This window comes from Lycorma delicatula, chromosome 9 (genome assembly GCF_047948215.1).
Source record: "Lycorma delicatula isolate Av1 chromosome 9, ASM4794821v1, whole genome shotgun sequence".
Lineage (NCBI taxonomy): Eukaryota > Metazoa > Arthropoda > Insecta > Hemiptera > Fulgoridae > Lycorma > Lycorma delicatula.
This window is the reverse complement of record NC_134463.1, coordinates 132,759,288-132,765,287: the sequence shown is the minus strand read 5'-3', so window position 1 is coordinate 132,765,287 and position 6,000 is coordinate 132,759,288.

Genomic DNA, 6,000 nt, shown 5'->3' with positions numbered 1-6,000 from the left:
TGGGTTATTTAACTGCCTATTTGCAATTCATTTAGTAAAAACATAATAATTACATATATATATATATATATATATATATATATTTATACCGACATTTGTAAAACTGATTATAAAAGCAAATGTCTATATACTGTATTTTTTGCAACATTTTACTATCTCTTTTTTCTTACACCGTACATTTTATTTTCATTTTCCAAATTTCTTCTTAATTTAACTGAAACACATTTACTTTTTACTTTTATTTTTTTTACTTATTGTATTACCCATTAAATATAGAATTATATGTGCAATATATACCACAACCTTTTTTAAATTACCATTTTCAATTATCCAGATTTGGCCTTGCAATGTCCATCTGGATAATTGGTGTACCACTGTATACAAAATCGACCACTTACCACTTCATTTTCAACTTTTAAATTTTCAGATTTAACTGAGATGGTCTCTTCAACCATAACAAATCTTTTCTGACTGTCACTATTCATAATCTCAAGCCTTCTCTTCCAGGTGTACGAAATTTATTTTCTGTAATAACAAACAATAAATAAATGCTAGAGTAAATATGTTTATGATTTATTGCACAATTTATAAAAGTAAAATAAATTGTATATGTAATTCACTTACCATACACAAACAGCACAGCCACAGTTAAATTATTATAATTATAATACAGTAATATTGTTGAATGTCATCTACCAAAACTACAAGCAGTTCTCTAGTGAAATTATTATCGCAATTATTAATAACAAAAAATTCCATAAGCTTCAAAAACGTAATCTATTTATTATTAAGAATTATTTAGAAAGAAATTGTATGCAATACTGTTAGTCAAAGATTTTTTTTTTAAATTTGCTAATAAAAATGAAAACAGCAGATCTTATCCATCTTGTACGCTTTTTGAAGTGAGTATGCTAATAAGGGCGCCAATATTATATAACCTTTTCGCTTAAAAATGTGAAAGTGTCTATATTAACGAGTTTTCCTTAACTAAAATTACATTTAACTGTAACGATTCCTGCATTATTTTAACTGAGAATGATACTGAAAAGGCCATTTGAGTTAATGATAACTCTTTCGTAGGCCCAGAATATAATCATCCTCTTTTAGTGAAGAAACGCTCTGTCTTTTTGTATAGTTTTTAACTTAGCTCTTCAATCATTCTTTCATATCTTGAATCATTTTATACTGATTTTTGTTGTGCCATTGGTGTAGTTAATATCAAATTACTTATTAAAAAACCTGCTGCGTGTGAATTTTATAATACATTGTTGTCTTGGATACATCCATTTCGTACAACAAGAATTCCTTATGTTAAAATTGATAATTTTATCTCTAAGCCTATGTATGTTAGATATGGATTAAGACAAGGCATGCATTTGGGTTCCCAAATTTTCATTGTATTTATAAATTACTGTTTATTTATAGGCTATTCGCATTTTTTTAATTTTTTGCAGATCATATATGAAATTGTTTAAGCCGATTACAAATCTAGTTGATATTCAATTACTTCCAATCAACTTGAACTGTGAGCAAAAATAGTATTTCTGCTAACTTTAAAAAAATTAATTTCATATTCAATTTGGAAGGTTTGAAAATGTTGATATAATTGTGCAGCTGAATAATATAAAATAATACTGCAATACAAAAGGTATCTTCTATTAAACACTTAGCTGTATGTTTTGGTAGCAAGTTATCCTTCAATGAATAAACTGGTAATACTGTAAGTCACTAGAAATGATAAATTTTATTAAGAGATTCTCTACAAATTTTAATTAAAATTTTAGGTCATGCATTTATGAAGTACTAATTTAAAATTAATAAACTCTGTTGTATGGTGACCTTTTGCTGACTTGCAATTAAAATTACCTGAAATACCACATAGAATTTTTTTTACATGTGCTGCATATAAAATCAGTGATTCTATGCACATTACCAATCATAATTTTATTCATATTTTTAATTTGTTAAAAATACCAAGAATTAAGTAATTTCTGATCAGGACAGATTAAATATTTGCTACTAAAATTTTTAGTAATTATTTTGACTAACCTAATTTATTGCAGTTTTTAAACTTTCATACTAACTACATTGATTGGTATAATTTTCAAAATGTTCATGGTTCAATCAACTCACATAGATTATCTATTACTATGCCACCTATACTATGTAAAGTACACTTAATACCTTAACCTTATCAAGAGCTATTCTAACTTATGAATTATAATTTTTTTATGAAATTAGGTTGGTTTTTTAATATTATTTTGTATTCACAGGTTTCATGCCTGTCAATATCAATTAAATAAATAAATACAATTTAAAATTTAACACATTTACCAAAATTTAACGTACTTACCAAATAGCAATTGTACAGTCTTTGATTTAGGGTAAAAAAAGAAAATTAGGCCACAACAGCAAAGACAATTGCAAAATTCCAGCAAGTACTTTGAAAGATTATTAAACTACAACGAAGCCAAGGTAACAATTCAATTCCAAAATCTAGCAACTTGAATTGAAAAATCCAAACAAAATAATTAAATCAAAACAGACAAAATCAGCTAGAAATTTTATAACAAGGTAGCAAGGAATAATTTTACTGCAGCAAATTACAGAAACAATCATGAAAACAACCAAGAAAAATCTGAGAACTTGCTAGAAGAGATATGGAAATCTGAAAAATCCCTCAAGATTGAAAAAATGCATTAATACATCGACTATACAAATAAGCAGATGAAACACAACTAAATAAAGACAAAAGTATTTCCTTCTTACCTCTGGCAAACAAAAATATTTACCTTTCAAAATATTGCTGAATTAATCAAATACTTAACAACTAGGAGAATACAGAGAAGGATTCAGAAAAGTAAGATCATGTACAGAACAAATCTCAAACCTTAAAACAATAATAAGGAGAAAAATGACAAGGCATAAAAACTAAGCAAATGTCTTCGTAGATTTCAAAAAGGCATACAACTCAATCAATAGCACTTCCTTATTTAATATGCTAGAAGAATTTGGTATGGATCCCAACACAATTAACATTACTAAATAGATTCCTCCAAACACCTCTCATAAACACCTTTCTTATAATTACCTAACGATAGTTCTTTATATTTTATAGTAGCTTGAATGAGGTTATATTTGATATTGATTCATTTATGTTGGCAATAATAAATAATTACTCTGAAGATAAATTTTTAAATAAATTAAATTAAAACAAAAATTATTTATCTGCATCCTGTTCAGAGATCACCTTGCTATTTCTTATTTAAGAACTAGAAATAAAGATCTCCCAGTTATAAGATTTGAACACTCACTATAACACTTGGCTGCTGTGACTAAAAATATACAAATAAGTTACTTATTTAATAAATATGTTTAATTACAGTTTACTACAAAACATCACGAGTTGGAAGCTGCCATTTTGGATTTAATGGAGGAACCCCCCACTAAAAAGATATTAATAAATCCCATTATAAGCTGAACCACCAGCCCACACTCTTGTTATCTAAAAACTTTTTCTAATTTGTACGCCCCATTTTAGAATACTTATTTTTTTCAACATGCCCACAATAATAAAGGTTACAAAAAAAAGGGAAAAATACTAACTTAGCATTAATGATAAAGCAGAATTCAAAAAACAATGCAAGCTGGTTTAAATATATAAATGTCAATAAGCACAGGTTCACTGAAGTTCTTTTTATTATATGTCCGTAAAATAGGTTCATAATATTGGTTTGTAAATCTTTGTTTACACACATCTTTGTTCTACATCATGCCATACATTTCAAATTATATGTGTGTGTGTGTATATATATATATTTTATAGTAAATTTTAAATTTAATAATACATTATAATTACTTTAATTAAAGTGAGGTGACCAACCCCTCAAGTCTCCTAGCATCAATAAGGATATGATAGCACTCACATTTAGTGATCATGGATTTATTCAATCAATGTACAATCACTTCTAACTACAAGTTACCTAATAAAAATTAAAAGTTAATAAACAATAGGAAGAATTAATGTTCAAGTACTATTAATAATTATGTACTAAAAATCTATTCTTTCTTTAGACAGAAATTTCTTAACGGTAGCTAGTTGCATCATTGCCTTAGAAGTAAGGTTGGGAGTAAAACAAATCTGGCAACTCATCCTGCCAAGTTCGAGGAAGTTGGCACAATAGATAAACTTAACTGTAATGGTTATTTACCTATTCTACTGAGAAGGCTAGTGGCGTCTCGGATAAAACTGGTTTGTAACAAGAACAGCATTAAAGATTGGGGCATTAAAATATGATATATGTGTAATCATTTCTGAAGGACTGTGAAATTGAAGTTCAGTTTGTGTTTTCATGGGGTAAATGAAATTTACAGTCTCACACTTTAAATGTGATTATACAAGTTGCTGAACTTTCCTTTTGAGGAAAACGATTTTACAACGAACTAAAATGAATTTACACGACTGGTTAAAGCTCACGCTACCAATTATCAATATAAAAAAACTCAAACTAAAATTCTATTAATTTATATTAGAATAGCATAACATTACTTACTCAGTCAGATAAACAAAGTAACCACCAACAAGTACACAATAATAAAATTAGAGCATCTACAACATATCTTCCTAACAAAGCTTTCCCACAATTTTATCAGTGATGCCAACACATGCAAATGTATATTTTAATACCTACGATATCTCGATATAATCTTGGAAAAAAATATATATATACATACGTATAATATTGCACATTATACTTATTAAATAATTTCTCATTCACGGAAAAGTTAAGTGGTTTAATGTAAAAATAAAAAATGTAAAGAAATTTTCATAAAATTCTTAGAACCGATTGTAATTTATTAAAAAAATATATATATTAAGCCGGCATTTAATAATAATAATAAAGTTTTCATATACTTGTTTGGAGTTGTTTATTGATCCCAGACATCTTGAAAACCTAAACATATTTGTACGCACAACGATGACAAAATACAGAATGCATCACCCAAAATCCGAAGTGAAATGTCTGTATATCTCTTAAAGAAGATGATAGAGGCCGCCTCGACCTAAAATCACTTTGTAACAGACACATTGCTTCAATGAAGTGACATTTTCTCTCCAGATCTGAAACATCATCATTGTACAAAGCTGTAGTTGCATCTGACAAGGGTTACTCCCCTCTAAATCTGAATGGTGACAATTTCTACTCCAGTATCATTACAACTAGGGATAGGATCCACGCATGGAAATCTAAAGCACTCCACGGTAGATTTGTCCTTTCCCTCGAAAATGCTGATAAGGACGCATTTACGCGTTGTCTGAGGGACGGATTTCTATTTAGAGAAACTGAAGGTTTTGTACATTCAATACAGGATAAGGTCGTTGCGACGAACAATTACAAGAAGTTCATAGAAAATCAGGACATCAGTGATGAGTGCCGGATGTGTCACCAATTATCGGAGACAATTGATCATTTGATAACTGAGTGCGCCAGTCTGGCTGACAAGGAAATCTGCATCACCACGATCTTACATTAAACACTGTTCATCAGGCGTTGGCGTTGAAATTAGACTCGTAGATGACAGGGAACAGTGTCCTTTTTATGAATATAAGGCCTTTGCTGGAAAATGAGCACTATAGACTGTGTTAGATCTCTCGGTAAATACTGATAAAATTATTGCTTCGAAGAGGCCAGACATGGATCTCAACAACATTAAAGAAAAGACTGCTCTTCTCATTGATGTCACTCATTTATCTGATCACAATATTAATAAGGCTGAGCAGATAAAATAACGAAGTACAACCCTCTGGCAATAGGGTATAAGGAAATTTACAGACTGAACTCAGTAAAGTCATTCCCTTAAATGTACCACATCACTAAATGAGGTATGCCTCCTCAATGGCCTCTCGTACTGGAGTTCCGGATGTGAAATATCTCGCAGATGAAAAGATAATAATAATGTTTTCGTTATATATAAAAGTAATCCAAAAATGTAGTAGTT